This window comes from Barbus barbus (assembly GCF_936440315.1).
Source record: "Barbus barbus genome assembly, chromosome: 12".
Lineage (NCBI taxonomy): Eukaryota > Metazoa > Chordata > Actinopteri > Cypriniformes > Cyprinidae > Barbus > Barbus barbus.
Window position 1 is genome coordinate 7,443,075 of NC_136740.1, and position 21,756 is coordinate 7,464,830.

The 21,756-nt window shown below is 37.2% G+C and overlaps 1 protein-coding gene across 1 annotated transcript in view; it reads right to left on the reverse strand.

The window, feature by feature from the left end:
- The window catches only part of LOC306878059 (NADH dehydrogenase [ubiquinone] 1 beta subcomplex subunit 9-like), an 87,388-nt gene that overhangs the window by 64,957 nt on the left and 675 nt on the right, over positions 1–21,756 (reverse strand). The gene's annotated exons all lie outside the window — the stretch shown is intronic.

Genomic DNA, 21,756 nt, shown 5'->3' on the forward strand with positions numbered 1-21,756 from the left:
AAGGGGTCGATTTCTCTCGCAATGCTGTTAAATATCTCCACTTTCACTGGAAATAGAGGATCAGCACATCGCATCTTCACCTCATCAAACGACTTCACTTTTGGATTCAGAAGTTCACCTCTCTCTACCATGTCGATGTATTTTTTTACATGTGGCCAGAGCAGCAATCCTCTTTCTGACACATTCAAATTTTCAATCCACTGATGCATGCAAAACTTGAGCATGGGAGTGTCACATCCGGTTGCTGTCACAAAATCTTTGTGACGAGCAGGGCAATCATGAAACAGCCAATACAGGCTAGAGAGTCCGTGTTCGACTTCCCATCCAGCGGATTTACATCAATGTCTGAATGCATTGTGTAGTATGTGCAACCCGCACGAACCTATGTTGATTAGTGACTTTCCCACATCATTCTGCACTTGCTTCTGGAGAATTTCAAATACTTTCCAATTTACGTTCGGCCCGTCCATTGAGATTTGGACAAGATTCTTGATTCCGGTCTCAGAAAGCAAGTTGCTGATTTTTTCAACGATGTCTTGAGCTGATGAATGGCCCATAAACTCTGAGCCGATGTATTTAGTCTTCACCTCGGACCCGTCCCATAGCCTGACATGCATGTCTAACTGTTTAGCCTGTAAATAGTGATTCAGGCTTTCATCAAATAACATGACATATACTCGTTGCTTTGATACACTAGCCAAAGTCAGTTTCTTAAAATAAGGAGCCAGTCCAAAATTACACATATATGAGCACTTGCGTTCACCGCATGTAAATCTTGCAGCTATCTGACTGTCGGGGAACATGACCGGAAACAAGACTTGTAAGAATAGTGAGAATTAGCCACTTTTAGCACCCACAGTACCTCTGCAGTGAGGGTTTCGTTTCTGGACACAGCACTCAAAATGGTCCCTTGCTTTGTGGTGGAGGAGAGGGAAGCACTGCAGCTGGCAGAGGGTGTCACGACGTTAGTCACCTGGGTGAAAAAGCCAGCGATCGGGTTGGAAGCTGACTGTTGCGCAGCTGCAGCGGCAGACTGGTGCTTTGCACCTTTAGCATGGCTAGATAGCGCTGCTTCTCCCATGTTGGAAATGTCGAACGTTTTATGGCAAAGCCTACATTTTGCTCGTCCCGGGTCCTGGTCTTTCTCAAGCCATGCATTATACTTTTCAGATTGAAGCCAAACATTATTAAAGCGACATTTTCCCGGCATTGTTTATTTTTGCTCAGCTGCAACTGAGTTGCCCCAAGCAGAGAACATGTCACGTGATGTGTTCCATTTGGAGTAAAGCTAGTGTCATATCATATACACACAACTGTAAAGATATTCACTGGTGATGTTACGTTCTGTGCCAAGGTTTCGGAGTGTGTGTTAGCTTTCAGTGAAGCGTGTATCGAGGCTTGAATCGCTTTAGAGCAATGACGTCCGAAGCCTCGCTTGGCCTGACTGGTTCAGGAAGCGGTTCGAATCTTGTAAATTCACAGTCCTCTGCCCTGTTAAACCCAGCCACTTTCCAGTTTTAGACTAATAATATTTCCACTCCTGCCTATTATGAGCAAAGACTTGATTTACACATTTGATAGCCCCATTCATTTCAAGCCAATAGGTTTATTATACAGTTATGTTATGCAATCATTACATACCACTATAAAATACACATTATATTCATATAAATAGATTAATCTATGTAGAAATGGATTTCTTCACTGTTATTTCTAAGCCTTAACTGGCGCAAAATACAGTGCATCACTGATCACATCAGGCCACATGTATCTGCTTGTTTTACACTCTGGCCGCCAGGTGGTATTGTGAGCAAATGAAGCTTAGAGAAATTGACCCTTTTGTGAATCACTTGGCTGAAAAGCTTCAATGCTTCATGAGGCTTCATCTCGCCATCACTAGTATTCACGGCAACCCGTCGAAATAAATGTTTGGTTTAACTTGAAGACACTGCGGCAAAAATATATTCCTATTGTTCAGCAGAATGTACATACTGCTACTACTAGGCTACTACAAAAATTATTAAAACTTGATTTTTTTAAGTAATGATCACACAATTCTTCCATGTTTTCATTTTCGTGTCATGTGAATTTGAAAATCACATGTGGAAGTGAAGTGTCGAGCCAGACGTCATACGTGATTCACGTGTAGCAGTGAAGTTATTATTATTTTTCGCTAACACGTATCATGGCTCACTGCAGTGTGTGACTGAATGCACAATTTACTTGCCCTTTATTCACTCCTCTCAACGGACGTGATGTCTGCGTCTGTCTTTTTTTTTTTTTTTTTTTTGCAGTTTTTAGTGCGCCTGTCTTTTTCCCAGCTAACTTATTTAATATGCACATAATGTATATAAATATATTAACATATAATAATATAATAATTTAGACATATTTTGACTTTCATTACACTCCTTGTAAAAGTATAAATACAAAATCTATAAAATATAAATAAATGTCTCTGAAAGGATTCCTTTAGTGAAGTTTGTGTTGCTTATAGGTATACTCATGCCGGTTAGTTTTATGAAACTTTTTGATTTGTTTTACATTTGGGGGTATTGTGTTTTTATCCTTTAAATTTTTTACGCAGCCTACAGCACAGTGATGGCCAGTCCGTCGATCGCAATCGTCTGTTAGATCTGAGACTCTTGCTGTAAAATAATAATACAATAACAGAAAAATACATTATGCCTGATTAGTGTTCATTTTTTCTTTGCTTTATTTTACATTTTAAAACGTAACAGGGCTGTTGCGATTCGTTGATTTTATTTGACACTTCGATTTTTAAAAATCCTCAACTTAATTTTGCTCGCGTCGACTTACCGGCAAAATACCGGAAGTGGCGCATTTCACAGGTGAGAATCCTTAAAACACATTATTAGACAGTTTTCCAAGGCTACATGAAATAAATAATTATATGCGATGCAGTTCTAATACAGTATATGCACTTTATTTACAAGCGTGTAGGTTACGTACGTGCGTCACACAGTGGCTCCGTTCACAGTAGTTCCACAGAAATTATCATTTACACGTGGAGCATCTGAAATTCCAGATGGAAATATGAAATTCCATCTCTGCATGTTGTTGTTTATTTTATTTTTTCGTTTATTTAGATTTAGTTATTTAGGGACAGTACAACAAACATGATTCCAGTCAAAGACTGGAAAAAATGCACTGCACATAGAGATTATAGCAGGTGCTAATTTGCATCTGGCTTTGATGAAGCTGATGTGCCATAAATGCATTTACACCACAAAATTTCAAATGCATAAATAATTTAAGATTAATCTTTAATATATTTTTGATATAAAAATGCAATACTTTTATATATGAAAGCAAACCACCAGTAGATGGCAGTAAATGACTGTTTTAATGAGCGAGTGGATTCATTCAACGTGGTAACGAAACGCTGCTGTGTGATGCTCGGAGACTCAAAACAGTTTTGCTGTGGCTTTGATTGAAACTTCGTCAGCAAACTTGAGCAAAGAGAGTCAATATTGTAATACAAATTGCGAATTGGTGTCTGCTTCACTCAGTTAATGTGATTTTACAGGATCACAGGATGTGAGCGTAAGTGTGCCATCAAAACGGACCGGCTGTGAGATTAGGTGTGTTCGACTTGAAGCAGCAGCGTGTAGAACGATCGGTTATGGTGTTATTTTACTACCAAATGTCGAGAGCGCATTTTTGTAGGGCAAAAGTAGATTAATATAATGCACGAGCAGGAACTTCCCAGCTCGCACACGGATTTCGTTTGCTCTCGCACAAAAAAAAAAATACTTAAAACGTGTCTCTCTCCTCTTGCTCAAGTGTGCGCGCTCAAACTTTGTCCTGTGCACTCACACATCTCTCCGTGCTCTTGCACTAGATATGAATTCTTTTCACACCTGGATTAAAATGTCAAAAGTTATCAACCAATCAGATTTTTCTACAACTGACCCGATGAAAATACTAGGCCTATGAGAAGAGGCAACTGATCCTGGAATTTCTCTACAATTTAATAATATTTAGTCATATCAAATCTATATTAGAAATGGCCAGGAATCGGGTGCTTGGATGATTTATAAAAAATAAAAAAAAACTAGTGTGATGAACAAGGTTGCCTTGTGAACATCAGTTCACAGTGTTATTGTGTTTATGGATTTGCCGTTTATGTTTATGATTTGATGTGTAAGGAGCCAATGTCTAGGGTTCAAATTGTGTCTTGTAGTGGAGTATAAAAAGGGGACAAGAGACGTTAAAGGTTTCATATTTATTTTGTTTTGCATATGTTTATTGTGTAATACATTTCGTAATATGAATTGCCGGTGTGATCCTGAGTTCAGGAGAGGTGCGTTCTGATGACGTGATATTTGGAATTCCTTTGTTAATTAATGGTTATACCATTTATGGGCACGGGGATTCATTTGAATGTTTTGATATGGTAATTGTCTCATTCTAAGTGTGATTGTTTGTGTTTGATTAACTGTGATATTCGTAATCATGATTATCAGTTGTATGTGTATGTGTGAATAGTGAAGTTGTGTTAAACTTCCTGAAAATTCCTTCCTAAAATTTCCTGTCATGGGTGTTAAGCGACCCCTGCTGATGGTATGTTCCGCTGATGTTTGGTGGGAGGGTTGAATATACATGCGAGGGTACCTGTGTGAAGGGGGAGTCAGGCCACGGGCGGCCGTAGGCTGTTGTTTGTGAAGCCAAATACTGAAGCTATGTTGATGTCTGATGCGAGACGGCCGTGTCGGGTTGTACCTTGAAGCTAGTATTCAGGTTTTGTTTTGTTGCTCTCAGCAGGTTTTATTTTTATGTTTTGTACAGTTTGTTTTGTGTATTTTGTTGATGTATCTTTGTTTATTTTGTATCTTTGGTATGAGCATGTGTGACGAGACAGCTGTCAAAAAAAAAAAAATGCATAATCTTTTTTTTTTTACCCATGAAAAAAAGAGAAACATCTAGCTTAAATTTTTGTTCAAATGACCAGAAGGTACAGGGACCTGGGAGAGTAATAACCCATCAAAAGAAAACAACAACAAAACTCTTTACATTTCTCATTTCATTACATTTATTAATTTACTAGCAGTGCCTTAACACGGTCAGAATGTGTGTGTAGAGACACAAATGCGCCAAATTGCCGCCTTAAGGTCAAACTGTGTCTTTACACGTACCAAATAAACGCGGCAAAAATCGATGCTTTAACACGGCCAAAATGTGCGTGTCGACACGTACAAAAGAAACGTGCTCAAAATTGCCACGTTAACGCAGACAAATTGTGTGTGTTGACGCGGTCAAATTTCACGCGTTCCGTTTAAAGACTTTTGGCCCCGTCTGGTTTCCATAGACGTCTCGTTCAGTGAGAGTGCATGTAACAATGTCATATTAAAGTCCCCAGCCGAACGCCATAAGGTTATTACAATACGGCTTGAATGCACCTTTTTTTTTTTTTTTTGCCGTGAACGTACCTTTTTTTTTTTTTATTGAATGCATGAAAAAAAAACAATAGTCATCGTCAAATCACAACAGTCCAGGGTCATTCAGTTTTTCAGTCCAGAGGAAGTGCGAAGTCCTTCAACAAAGCCACTGCTCTTATTGCATTCAAGTCTGTGGAGAATTCAATAGATTTAAAATACATTTTCAATTCAAGTTTGAATCTTACAAAAAGAGGGGTACATTTGGAAAATTTACATTTATAAATATGATATTTAGCTAACAAGAAAATAAGGTTTATGAAATAAGTATCACCTTTTTTTCACAATCATGAAAGCCAATACATAAGGCACAGAAATAGACTCCATCTGAAACAAAACTCTAATTTTCTTATTGTTTTTTGACTTGGATGACGAAAGGCACTGTTTTCCAACAAATGTTTTACAAAGAGTGACATGAGATTGGAAAAGAAAGACCTCTAAAAAGCATGAGAACTCCATGTGGCACTGCATCAGCAACAATTGCAAACTCTCTAAAAACTAATTACAGATTGAACCATTTTGATTGAAAAGTTGAGATACAAAAATACCATTTTTAAACCAATTTAAAAAAAAAAAAAAAAAAAAAAATTCTGTTTATACAGTAGATTCTTCCCTGCTAACACAAGACATAACCGTTACGTAACGTATTGGTAATTTTTGGTAATTTCATGACTTACCAATAGTCCCACCACGTAACCACAACGTCGTATGCAAGTAATTTCATTACCATCCCATTACCAACTCACAATGTCGTCAGTACATCCTCCTAACGTAACAAGATAACCAAGAACGTCCCAGATAGGTACTCTAATCGTAATATGTTGGTGACTTAATGACTTACTGACAACGTAACTGCAACCTCGTATTACCATAATGCTATTTAATTAAACTTCAGACACAAGATTGAACATTCCTTAAAGATAAAATGTGTTTCTTTTCACCAAGTCAAATATGGACGACTGCTTTTAATATAGGAAGTGAAGAAATAGATGTAGAAATAGTTTCAAGTTATGTCCCCGCACAACCTGCACATCCCATAGATTATTTGTTATTAATATTCGCAAACTATATGTAAATATACTGTATATTTGGCATGGCAAAACCCACTGGGGGCAATTTATCTCGTTGAAAACGCTTGTGCTGTGTGTTAACACCTGTTAACAATCATTTATATAATATTAATATGCCTATAATGCATCCTTAAAAATATATTAAACATCTCAGTAGTTCAAAAACCATAATAAACTACCTTTATATGGCCCTATTAATAAATTCACATTAATTACACCCATAGAAAAGTAGAACTGTTAAATATATTGAAATATATTTGAAAAATACATAAAACAAAGTTTAAAAATTGTTCATGATGCATGCATGTGTACGAAAAAATATATTCCTATTTATACGCCTTAATTTTTAATCAATGTTTTTTCATTGTTATTTCTACACCATGTTTACCATTTCTAAAGCTATTGTATTATATATTATATTTACATAAATTCTGCGTGACTTCTACGTGCTTTAATGTGCGCGCGCTGAGCTGGAGCGGAGGAAGTCTCCATGGATCTTTAAACACATATTGATACCACTTGTTCTGTGATTTCAGAAGTGTCAGAAAAAACCCTCTATTACACACTGATTTAAACCATTTCTGAAGGAAGCTGCTGACAGAGAAATAGAAAACACAGGTGATCTGAGAAAGCTTAAATAACTTTATATGCATCTTTCACAACATATTTTGCCTATATCACCATGCATCTGTAATTTTCTTTTACAAAATTGTGTGTGTGTTTGCTTGTTAGTTATTTTAAAAGGGCTTTGATGTCCAAACATAAGTAACACTGTAAGAGCATTACTAAATAAGTAAACCTATAATGTACATTGTTATTAAATTGTATATTCTGTTAATTATTTTTGTTTTCTGCATTTCACCTCTGCTATAGTTTAAATAAACCTGGCATTGTATAATAAATATTGTTGACTCTGTGAGAGATTGTTTATGTTCCTAGATTCTTCCACGCTGATGGCTGTGCACTAGAGTTGGAGCGTATCTCCTGTCGAAGAACATCTCTAGACATTATGAACCATATGACTAGTAAGTAATACCTCAAACATACACTGCCTAAAGTTTAAGGGTCAGATTTGTCATGTATTCGAAAGAAGTCTTTTATGCTCACCACTGCTGCATTTATTTGATTAAAATACAGTAAAACAGTAATATTGTGAAATTACCTTTTTTTAACCATTTTCTATTTCTGTATGCTTTAACCTGTTAACCTTCACCCCCATTTGGGGCCTCGCAGGTGAAAATAACCTACCTAAATTAAAATGGTAACAGTTTGTGACAAAGTGTGCTTACACAAACAAATTAGGTATCTTTGGAAAGAAGAGACTCTGGGCTTTACTATCTATCATCCAGAGTTGATAATGCTCAAAAAGATAAAAAGTTATAGGCACTGACGTGCCTTGAAAAATATTTTTCCACACTGAATGTTTTTTTATTTCATATACAAATACATGAAATAAGTCCTGGAGCAATCCAAAAAAGTAATGGATCGAAAGCCATGTGTCTCATGAGTTCATATTTCAAATTTGAAGAAGATACCATGAAAAATGAGATTCCTGCAATATTTTTTCTGAAACTATTTATAGTCCCCCCACCCCCCTGTTTGAGGAAAAATAACCACCAAATGGATTGCAGAATTATACAAGCTATTTTAGTTATTATACATGTTCCTGCATAGTTTTTCAATTATAAAATAATAGACAGATTTATTTGAGCACTAAAAAATACAAAAATAATTATTTGAGTAATAAAAAAGGAAAAAAAAAAATAGAAAAAAATGCTTTGTATATAGTATGTATACTGAAGTATTCTTCGTTATTCGTTATTACAATGATAAATATCACTGCCAGACGTGAAGTGATATTGCCAGACATGGTCATAGAGTCAGTAAACACATGCTGATGTGCTTCCATTCAGATGATAATCATACAGATGGGCCATATAATCAATAATAGCTGATCAATGAATCACAATGATAGCCGTCATAGAGTCGCTAATAAACACGTTGATGTGCGTCCATACATATTATAATCATGCAGACACGGCCACATTCCCCATACAATACACACACACACATAAAAAATGTAGAAGAAAAAAAAACAGTTTTTTATGGATAAAGCAGATCGCTAAGTTACGCCCCGCTCAGATGACAGTTGCGTCACTGCCGGCAGGAGGGAGCGCCAAATTCAAATAATCTATATTCCGCTTTTCTGAGACTTTTTTTTCCGTGGACGGTCTCATTATGTTTGTAAAACTGTATGCTGCAACACCGTGTTGTTTTTTTACCACCAAGACGCTGTTTTTGAGCGTAATTTATTCCATAACGGACGCGAACAATAACTCTCTGAAGAAATGAAATGTAAACAAAGGAATATTCATCCTTATTACAACGTTATTGTTTCGCTGGACTAAAAGTGCTCGCTGGGATGTTGTTCTGTGGACCCTTACCTCTCTAACTAAACTGGGATTTCAGCAGTGGACGCGTTTGTGGCTCGTTATTACAATGATAAAGGTACGTACGGCTTTTTTACTCTGCGTGTTTGGATGTGTACTGCTTACACAAATGTAGCAAATTTGTGCCACTCATTCCTTATAAGCTTTCCATCGAAAAACAGCGATCTGTCGTCGATGCTTGAGGCTTAGACCCTCAGAATGATATATAGTTTGTCAAGATTAACTTTGTCCCGTTTCATTTATTCTATTAGAAAACAATGACACATGCAAACTAGTGTTGTCACGATACTGGAATTTCTAACTTCGATACGATACCTTGAAAAATATCGATACTCGATACCATTTTCGATACCACGGAGAAAAAAACTGCCACAATATTAAGGGGGTAATTTTTTTAATTTAAAGATAAATGTAACAAGTCGAGAACATGCGGTATATTTTACATGAACAAAAAAATGTCTTGAGGTACTGCATTTGTTGATTTATTTATTAATCTTTTATTAATCTTAGTTAAATGTTAATTGAAACTAACGTTTACTAATACATGTAAGGTCCGTGTAACGGTTTGCAGTTCTTTGTTCAATTTGCAGCATCAAAATTAACCAGATAAAATTTGGCTTCAAACTTTCATTTTTCGTTTTTTTCAAATACCTCACAAACGAATAATTGTCTCTCTGTTTGATTTTCCAGTCTACAAGTTTAGGTTGTGGCATCCGAATAAGATTTTTGAACAAACATAAAACATGACTCGTTATTCTGATTTTCCATTTTTTGTGTTTTGCGCTCGCCGTTGGTCCGTACCATTACTGCCGGGGGACGGAATGGGGGATTACTTTAAGCCTGCAGCGGACCCAGAGCGCTGCCGCTTTAATAAGTTGCAAAAAGTTATTGGCTACTGTGACTGTTAACTGTGACTTTACAGATTTTCTGTACGATGTGTGAGTGGAGTGCGCTTGATGATTACGAAAGTATAATCCGCAGGTTAGTAGAGGAACTGCAGCTGATACAACTCATTCATCTTTTGGCCTTCTTGTATGATGTGTGTCCACGCCCAGTCGTTGACAATGACGCAGATTCCGTAGCTTCTTCTGTCAAGAGCGCGCACCGCCACCTACTGTTCCAAGTGCAAATGCCTCTCCTGACATTTCTTCAGATCTTTTTTCTGATCTACTGGACTGCTTGTGCAATATTAACTTTTTTTTCTCTCTCATTACCCCTTTTCTTTCATATATCGTTCTGGTATTAAACACACCAGATAAGCAGATGGGATTACTAGAAACTATATTGGTGCTGGTTGGAGCTAGAGCACCTCTGTTTTAAACCTTTTGCTAACTCATCTGCAGCTTCTTTTCTAGAAATCCCTTCATGTGCTGGTACCCAGTAGAATCTAGCTGTCCTTTAAAGGCATACCTATTTCTTTAATCAGATCTTTTCTGAGTGATTTCCAAGGATTGTTGTTAATTATGATGCTGAAGCAGAACATATCACTACTATGTCATGCTTTGTTTAATCCACCGGTATGTTAATCTATGTTTATTCTTGGTCACAGTGTTTATCTTAAACCCTAGTTAAACACACCTGAAAAGAACAGAGACAGTGCTCAGCTAGATCTTCAAATATAAATTAAAATGTATCTAACATGAGCATACATAAAAATGAGAAGTGCATTTATAGGTGAAGGTGAAGTGACATACTGCCAAGTATGGTGACCCATACTCGGAATTCGTGCTCTGCATTTAACCCATCCAACGTGCACACACACACACACAGCAGTGAACACACACACACACCCAGCAGTGAACACACACACACACCGTGAACACATACCCGGAGCAGTGGGCAGCCATTTATGCCCACTGGGAGCAGTTGGGGGTTCGGTGTATTGCTCAAGGGCACCTCAGTCGTGGTATTGAGGGTGGAGAGAGCGCTGGACATTCACTCCCCCCACCTACAAGCCCTGCCGGCCGGAGACTCGAACCCGCAACCTTTGGATTACAAGTCCGACTCTCTAACCATTAGGCCACGACTTCCACGATTTATAGAACATAAGGCACTTGCATTGGTAATTACACACAAAATATTGGATAAGAAGTAGAGATCACAGTCCTCTAATGGTTTAACAAATAAAAGGGGAACAAATGTGAGCACAGCTGTCATTTATAAGGCATGTGAAGGCATGACATTTGGTGGATGGATGGACTAAAAGGGCTTAGCACTTGCTCTAAAGATGCAGCACAGAAACAAAGAACACTTTTAAATATCACCTGATTTAGCTAGGAATCAGAATATTATTTGAAAACTACAGTGTGTTGGAGCAGGAATGTAACTAATCTCTGAACGTCTGTGGCCTGGATTAGACGGCATTTCTTAAATATTCCTGTTGTTCTTCATGGCTGTATGTCCCCTTACCTTAAACATTCCCCTATAAACATAAAACAACTTTATGCATTTTTTTTGGTTTAACAAAAATATGAATAAAATAAATAAATGAAACATCATTCTGTATAAACTTGTTTCCCCATGGGGACCTAATTTAGGTTCCTACGGAGACCCATGAGTCAGTGCTCATTCAAGTTGCAGTCCCCATCGGGATAGAAAAACCCGAACACACACACACAAAATATAGCCTATATATTCTGTCTCCATATAGGCGGAGGTTGACCAAACTATTAGTGTAATCGTTTAACAACGCACATTAGATACCAGTCTTTTTAGGCAAGTATACCAGGTAATGAGTGTCACGTCATGAAATGTTTTTAAAACGACTGAAACTGTCTAACGTGATCACAATTTAATAAAAATATTGTAAGTTAGGCCTATTAATTGTAATGATTATTTCAAACAACGAATAAATTGATAAAGCGAGCAAACAACAAAGTAGCCTATCAAGGGAGCTTTTTGAAACTCCGAATCAGACCACTGTTTGGAAGCGCTTCAATCGGATCGCGAATCAGTTGTTTAAACGGGACTTTAAAGCCCGTATTGCGAATTATTTGATTCAAAACGGGACTTTAAAGTGCGTATTGCGAACAATTTGATTTAAACGGGACATTAAAGCACGTATCCCGAATCATTTGATTTAAACGGGACATTAAAGCATTAAAGGTCCCCCCGGCAAATCGCACCCTGCCTATACATAAAGCGGCAGCGCTCTGGGTCCGCTGCAGGCTTATAGTAATCCCCCATTCCGTCCCCCGGCAGTAATGGTACGGACCAACCGCGAGCGCAAAACACAAAAAATGGAAAATCAGAATAACGAGTCATGTTTTATGTTTGTTCAAAAATCTTATTCGGATGCCACAACCTAAACTTGTAGACTGGAAAATCAAACAGAGAGACAATGATTCGTTTGTGAGGTATTTGAAAAAAACGAAAAATGAAAGTTTGAAGCCAAATTTTATCTGGTTAATTTTGATGCTGCAAATTGAACAAAGAACTGCAAACCGTTACACGGACCCATGTACTAATTAAAATCCAAAGTTCTATTTGTTGATATTCTCATTTGCTTCATAACCAAAATATTACATTCAATTTTTTCCATTTGAATTTTTCCGGATTCCGTTTTTTTCCGTATGAATTTTTCTGGACTCTTTTTTTTTTAATGGTCAAATTAAATGCTATTAATCTAAAAGCATGTCTAATTCATTAAAATCATGAAAATTATACAATTTAACATTTAATTTATTAAAAGTGTAACAAAAATGACACGTTTAGGGCCGTATGAAATGTTTTATTTTTTTCTTACCTTATGTACATTCTACTAAATAATAGTAATATAGCCTATTTCTGGCACACGGTCTTTAATAGGCTGTTAATCCGAACTTTTATTTTGACGGGTTGCCGTGAATACTTCTAAAGTTCTGTGTGTGTATGATATGACGCTAGTTTTACTCAAATTAAAATGGCAAAATGCTCGTAAAGTGCCTTTCAGATCAGTTCTGGAGATATTGTTGATGTATTTATGTCCTCATTGAGACGGCAGACGCTGAAATCACCGCGAGCGCCACATAGTAAACAAAACCGCACGTGCAGCACATTCACACAGAGACGCGCAGAACATGCAGGATTCATATTTAAATCGACTTTTGCAGCTTAATATTTACAGATACTAGTCCATATCGCGATTTGATTTAAGTGTAATGACCTACTTTTGATTAATTCATCCAAACTTTGACAAATTCCATGACATTCCGCGTTAAACTGTATATTCTGTGTTTATGACTGGATTCCGTGCGTCTCTGCATCGCGGAGATCATAGATCCCTACAGATAGCGCTCCTGCTGTGTTCTTTAACAACCAGAGCAGTCATCTTTCTATTCACTTCACTTTTGCTATTTAACCAGAGCGAAGGAGACGAGTGCGGTCACGTGTGGTGCTTGTCCACGCGCCTTTGGCGAGAAGTGAAAGCTCGGCTAGTATCGGTGTATCGATACTAAAGGAAATTAATATTGGTACTGTTCAGATATTTCAGTATCGATATTTATCGAAATGGATATTTTTGACAACACTAATGCAAACAAAGAGCGTTCAGTGCGACGTCGCTCTGGTGAACGGTAACAGGTTAAAAAGTGATCAAAGCTGTATTTTCAGCATCATTATGCCTGTTTTCAGTGTCACATGATCCTTCAGAAATCACGCTTTGCGAAAACTAGAATAAATTACATTTTACAATATATTCGCATAAATTATTTTAAATAACAATATTTCATAATATTACTGTTTTTATTTATGATCAAATAAATGCAGTTTTCTTACATTTACATTTATTCATTTAGCTGACGCTTTTATCCAAAGCGACTTACAATTGCTATATACACTCACCTAAAGGATTATTAGGAACACCTGTTCAATTTCTCATTAATGTAATTATCTAATCAACCAATCACATGGCAGTTGCTTCAATGCATTTAGGGGTGTGGTCCTGGTCAAGACAATCTCCTGAATTCCAAACTGAATGTCAGAATGGGAAAGAAAGGTGATGTAAGCAATTTTGAGCATGGCATGGTTGTTGGTGCCAGACGGGCCGGTCTGAGTATTTCACAATCTGCTCAGTTACTGGGATTTTCATGCACAACCATTTCTAGGGTTTACAAAGAATGGTGTGAAAAGGGAAAAACATCCAGTATGCGGCAGTCCTGTGGGCGAAAATGCCTTGTTGATGCTAGAGGTCAGAGGAGAATGGGCCGACTCAAGCTGATAGAAGAGCAACTTTGACTGAAATAACCACTCGTTACAACCGAGGTATGCAGCAAAGCATTTGTGAAGCCACAACACGCACAACCTTGAGGCGGATGGGCTACAACAGCAGAAGACCCCACCGGGTACCACTCATCTCCACTACAAATAGGAAAAAGAGGCTACAATTTGCACGAGCTCACCAAAATTGGATGGTTGAAGACTGGAAAAATGTTGCCTGGTCTGATGAGTCTCGATTTCTGTTGAGACATTCAGTTGGTAGAGTCAGAATTTGGTGTAAACAGAATGAGAACATGGATCCATCATGCCTTGTTACCACTGTGCAGGCTGGTGGTGGTGGTGTAATGGTGTGGGGGATGTTTTCTTGGCACACTTTAGGCCCCTTAGTGCCAATTGGGCATCGTTTAAATGCCACAGCCTACCTGAGCATTGTTTCTGACCATGTCCATCCCTTTATGACCACCATGTACCCATCCTCTGATGGCTACTTCCAGCAGGATAATGCACCATGTCACAAAGCTCAAATCACTTCAAATTGGTTTCCTGAACATGACAATGAGTTCACTGTACTAAAATGGCCCCCACAGTCACCAGATCTCAACCCAATAGAGCATCTTTGGGATGTGGTGGAACAGGAGCTTCGTGCCCTGGATGTGCATCCCACAAATCTCCATCAACTGCAAGATGCTATCCTATCAATATGGGCCAACATTTCTAAAGAATGCTTTCAGCACCTTGTTGAATCAGTTCTGAAGGCGAAAGGGGGTCAAACACAGTATTAGTATGGTGTTCCTAATAATCCTTTAGGTGAGTATGTCAGAGGTCGCACGCCTCTGGAGCAACTAGGGGTTAAGTGTCTTGCTCAGGGACACATTTGTGTCTCACAGTGGATTCGAACCCTGGTCTCTCACACCAAAGGCATGTGTCTTATCCACTGCGCCATCACCACCCCATTCTTGGTGAACAGAGACTTATTTCAAAAACATAAATAACTGACCACAATCTTTAATAACACAAGGGATTCGAATATTCATTCATTTATTCTAATAAAATGCCAGAAGCTCTTAAAAATATTAACGTAAATAGTCATCTTTTCCTCTGGTGATTTGTATTGTATACCCAGAATGCAATGCACAATGACATAGATTCCCATTCTCTATACCCAAGCTAGACACTCTCAAACCGTGTCTACACTGGACGCGACAAAGGGACCATTGAAAATCATCTGAACTTTGTGTCAGTACGTCATAAATAGAATGAGGCATCAGTTTACGGTCAGGGATTTGTTGTGTTGCACCGCACCGCATCCAGTGTAGACATCATCATATAATTATAGGTTCTATTGCATTTTGTTGCGCCATCCGGTGTAGACATGGTGTTAGATCTCCTATTAAATATCGTTACATATGTATGATGCCATCCATAATTGATAGAATGTTTCTATTTCAGAGACTGAAAATCATCAATAAACCAAAAGGTAATTATAATTTATTTGAAGAATAATAATAAGAATAACAAGAATAAATAAAAATGAATTGATTCTTATTTTTCAGTGGGTTGAAAGTTCTCATTAAACACATTGCTTTCTTCTCATCTTTGCGCATTTTCAGATGTTGTGCATATTTATGAATCATAATTTAACTATTTTGTCTTTCTCTTTTTTTTTGTTTGGTTTAGCTCCAACCCCAATTAAGCAGACCTGAGCAGTTGATCAAGTATCACCAGAAACTCTGCAGAACGTTGGTCCTCCATGCCCAGGACTGGACACCAGTGTTGTAAGTCATCAATCTAGAAGTCATCCTGCCTCTCTGAATTGTCATGTTAGGAGATCTCAACATTGTCTCTCAAGGTCCACTTACATGCAGAGTTTTGCTCCAACCTAGTGCGGTGCACATGAACAAACTAATCAAGTTCTTCAGTTTTACTAAATATAAAGTCACAAACAGGTGAGCGTGATCAGGTGTGGACCTAAACTCTGGGCGTGAATCACTCAGGTCCCTTGCTCAGTAGTCAGTGTTTAAGGGCTGTCTCAATCACAAAATTTAGTTTGCTCCCTAAAAAAGCTGTGAAAACCAGGAAGCATCGATGCTCACTATGTTCCCTTATAGGAAGTTCTGAAGCTCAAAACTTAAGAGATAATTCGCTACAAAATGACACGTGACTGAAATCTTGCACATACATGTAACAAAGTATTTATCATAATGTGCTGAAAATAGCATAAAAAAAATATATCAGTTTTACTGTTGTGCATAAATGTCAGTAGTGATGTTGTACAATGAGGATGAAAATAAGTGATGTTGTACAATGAGGATGAAAATAGTCACCAGTGTGTAGTGAGCCACTGTCCTTACCAGTGCCTGAATTTGTGTGCACAATATATTAAATTTACAACCTAGCGAACAATGAAGCTGATTGAGACGCACCTTCTGTATGACAGTGGACCTTGAGGGCCAGAGTTGAGAACCCCTGACATACTGATTAGTTAATAATCACTCATTAAGAATGAGTACACTTTAATTTGTACAGAGATATGCAATATTTGACTCATATTCAGCGACGCTATTATCTTTTTTCCCCTTTTGTTTGTGTCAATCACAGCTACATAAAACCAAAGGCCATTTAGCCACAGGTCACTGCATCTTTTGCTGTGTAAGTTCTTTTTTCTTTTCTTTTTTAATGTCAAACACATTCTCAGTATTTATATTTGGTTTGGTTTTTATAACCACTTTAGAGTCACTGTTTTGGTGCGGTTCTTATGTACTATCCTTGTAAAATTTCAGCTGCTGACTTTTTTTTTTTAGTACTTGCATAGTAATTTTAATTGTACCACATTTGCAATGCATATATAGCAGGGCTCCAGACTAACTTTTGAGAGCAGTGGCACCAGCGCCACTAAGTTCTACAGATGGTGGCGCCAGAAGCAGATTTGGTAGCGCTTGGGGTGGTGTGTGGGCAGTATTAAAAATAAAGATAATTAAATCATAAAATTATTATAGTTTTGCATTAATATGTGTAGTTACTAGTAATATTACACATTGGTAATGCACATGTGACAGTAAAGCACTGAGCTTGAGTTAGGAATCACAACATTTTTTATACTTTTAAAATACTTTTATTAACAACAGTAACGTGCAAAATGTAAGTTTTATATAGAAAATTAACATTCTACGCTTATTAAATGTACCATTATTCTTCTGTAGTATTATATGGAACTGACCAACAACTTCAGTGATTATAAAAGGAGCTCTCTTGCTTTGTGTGATTCAGTCAGAGAAGTTTGTTTTTCAAGGCATTTTGTGACTTTTCTTACTTCATACACAAAAAAAGAGCAAACGTTTACAAAATTTGTTTTCTTGATTTAAAATTTTATAATAGTGATTTTATCATTTCAAAATGTAAAGTAAAAAGTAGAAATTAATGACTAATAAGCCTATAAGTGTTCCTCTGCTGCCATCTACTGGTTATAGTGGTAATTTGATGCCCCTTTTTTTTAATTTTACAAATGTGTTTGTTTACCACAAAGTATATATTGGTCATCCCTTTAAAAATAACATTTTAATTGTATGCTTTTTAGAGTTTTAAAGTGCTGTAAATAGCTGTGTGAAATACTTAAATGTGCTTGAATTTCTCTCTCAAAGGTTTGTGCAAACCCTGATATGCATAATGTAATGAAACACCATGGTTATAGTTAGCGTTAGGGGTGTGCGATATGACGATTTTTGATCGTGGGCGATAAAAATGTCTCCACGATCTGCTTTTGAAGAAATATCGTAGTATCGCGCTACCGTGCACATTGTCAAATACAGTTCTGGCGCCGCCGTCTCTATGTACTGTACAACACGACATACAGCAGTAGAGTTACTCAGACAGGACACTGCACTTATTCGCGATCGCAAAAGTACATTATTTGCATACAAGCCTTGCTGGTTAAATGTTTAATTCGCGCGCTGGTCTGACGTGCGCTTGTTCTGAGCGCATACACCTGAAGCACGCGCACTAAAACGCCTGTCTAACAGCGCCTGATTACTCAACTAAGTTATATTTTGCGCTAATACTGTCAAAACACACAAGGTTTACATACAGACTGAGTTGGTTATCTCTAAAATGAAAGTAAATAGTTAAGAGAGAAACGGATGCGTGCCTGTACTGTATATTAGATGCGTGCAGCTCTTAAAGGGACAGGACACTAAACATGCTGTCGACTGTCATTAAAGGGATAGTTCACCCTAAAATTGAATTTCTGTCATTATTTACTCAGTGGAAAACCAAACAGTTGCTGGTCTACATTGACTTTGATAGTAGGAAAGAAAAATCCTATGGAAGTCACTGAGGACCAGCAACTGTTTGGTTTTCCACCTTCTTCAAAATGGCATTTATAAATGTTCAGCAGAAGAAAGAAACTCATTCCGGTTTAAAACAACTTTTGAGTAAATGATGATATAAAAATACAACATTATGACAGAATTGACAGACAGATGACAGAATATTAATTTGTGGGGGAACTATTCATTTAACGTTAACAAAACAACAAAACACAAAGAGAAAAATCACTCACTATTCTTGACTGAAAAACTTTAATACAGTTGCTTTAGGAATCAGTCTATCTAGTGTTTTATTTTTATATTTGTTCATTCAATTTCATTGAATGCTCTGCTAAATACACCTATTGTACCTGGAAATAAAGCACTGTTTGTTTTATTTGTATATTATGTGTATTTGTAATGTGTATCTTTGTTCTTATTTTTTAATAAGAAAAATAAAATAATGACAAAGATTTTTTATCTTCACCCACTTTGGCCTAAATATCTGCCATGCATCTTTGTCTTTCTAGTTTGGCTGTAATGCTCAGACAACTTGTAAAACCAAAATAGTAAAACTAACAAAGAATCGGGATAAAAAATCGTGAATCGTGATATTTCTATAAAAAATCGTGATATGATATTTTTCCCATATCGCCCACCCCTAGTTAGCGTTACATGTCAGCACTGTTTATAACAGATTTCTGTGCAGAATTTGAATGCTTCTCACTAGAGCTCACGGCAACCTTATTCATTCTGCAGCAAATTCAAGTGCTTCTCACTGGATCTCTAGAGTACAGTAACACGAAATCAACACTGCTTCCTGAGTAAACCTGTTCTGAGCTCGGAGAAGTTTGTTTGCTCTGCACTGATCTGAGCTGATAAACGGTCCTCACTGCACAGCTCAAAGTAGTAGCGCGGTTTCACTAGCTTTTGTTGCGCTTGCTGTTTGATGTTTCTCATATGCAACAGAAATAGCAGTGCTTATGAGCTGGGGCAATGTGGTGGTCGTGCTAGTGCTCACAAAATTTACTCGCACCGGCAGAAAAATCGGTCACAAAACAGTCTGGAGCCCTGTATAGGGATAATTCTAGAAAATTGTTCTTATCCTGAAAGTCCCCACTCTTTTGTGCCCTGAGGTAGAAATGCTCTAACAGTAGGGAAAACTCAAGTGTATGCTTTTACATTTTAGATTTTTTTACTACTTTTTTTACATTTGGGTTATTGTTTTCTTTCTCACTTTAGATGCTGGTGAAAAAACCTCCAGGCTAAAGCATTCAAAGTGGAAACTTCTGTCGTGGCTCAATCCAGGATTGGGATGGTGGAAGGAGCAGAAAAACCAGAAGAACAGAGATCTGGCAGAAATCTACTGGTGCGCCTGAGGGAACCGATTTACCTAATGTCTTAGTTAAACCAAAAATTTAGAATCTGAGAAATTTTCAGGTAAGTTTCATTTAGTTTGCGCCAACTCTGGGTTTTAGGTACCATGAAAGTGGTTTGGCTTTTAGCAGTGTTCATCGCCATAGTAACTTGCGCTCCACAGCTAACCTGCTCTGGGGCAGGTTATGTTCTGGTTTAGAGATCTCAAAGCAAAATTTGACCAATCAGCTTCAAGCAAAGTGACATCTCTGACGCAATAAAGCCACTCCTCCAGTTTCTCTTACTCCAAATTAATGGACGCTACATAATAAAAAACATTTTTAAAGATAGAATCATCTGATTTTTAGAGATGATTATTTTTTATTATTTATATAATTATTATACCCTGAAACCCTTTTATTTTAAATTAATATAAACATATAGATAATATGCAATATAAATACGTTTTAGAATCAATAGCTGTAAACATGACTACATAGAAGTTTCAATTTAAGTGTTTTTATATGTATAAATATTATAAACTTTACAAATTTTACTTGCACTTATATGGTAAGATAAGTTTTCCTCTTTCATGGATCGATTGTTTCATCTTGCTGTGTAAATGTGTTTAAATTCTTCATATTGTTCAATCTTTTAATCTTTGGTAGTGAATTGCACTGACTCTCGTGAGAAGTAAATCACAGTTTCAAGGCATGTGATTGGCTGCTCATTACTGATGTCACACATTCATGTGCACGAGCTCCATTAACTCAGGATCAAGCCTGAAGTTGACAGAGAAAGTTGATGATCAGCTTCATGGATTGAACTGGTTTGGCTTTGTCAACTCAAAACTAATCCTGTAACCCTGAGGTTGTTTAGCCACCATCATGGTACAGGCCCCAGTTGTTTAACCTCAATTTATGAAGTGATGTGAATGATGTTTTACAAAATAACATGTTCACGAGAGCACCATGATGCATCAGTGTTGTGTTGGCGTGAGAACTGGTCATCTCATGCTGCTTTTGTGAAAATGCGTTGGATATACATAATTTGTGAATAAAAACATAATATTTTTGTTGTTGCTGTTTTTTGCGTACACAAGGCATCTGTTAAAAATATCTTCATTTGTGTTCTGCACAAAAGGGTCTTATGGGTTTGGAGCGACATGAAGGTAAGTAATTAAATGACAGAATTTACATTTTTGTGTGAAATATGTTCATATGTGGTTATAATTGGTCATTGAAAATAAATAATTATAATAAATTACCAACTGATTACCAGCACACAACTATTGATCCGCAACGTTGCCACGACGTCGCAATTACGAACTAGCAATGTCACAAAGTTACATCGTGGCGACGTGTACGCACATTTCACTTTTCCGGTTGACAACGTAACTAGTTACGTCGCCACGACGTAACTTTGGTCACCAGATTACGTTGCAGTTACGTAACAGTTGCATATTTGTGTTAGCTGGGTTGTTATTCCAGATTAGATACGAGTGAGGTGTAAAATTGGGTTTAAAAATGAGGGACCAAGCTAATAACATTTGCCTATGAAAAAGAGATAATTTGACAGGGATTTTCATGATGTTACAGATTTATAAGAAATTTGAACCACCTAGTTTGGAAAAAAAAAACATTAGGGATCAGATTCCATATAGATGAGGGCTTATTGATAAAGTTTTTTACCCAATTTAAAGTGGTGGAATCAAGAAAGTTTAAACCCCCTTTCTCAATGGTGTTCATAAATACAGATTTTCTAATAAAATGAGTTGTATTCTTCCAAACAAAGTTGAGAAGCATTGCATCAATTTTTTAAAGAAGTGTCAACATTCAAAGAGAGAGCAGCATATGTTAACCTTGACAAACCTTCAGCTTTGGCTAGTAAGATTCTTCCCTTCAATGAGAGATTACATTGGAGC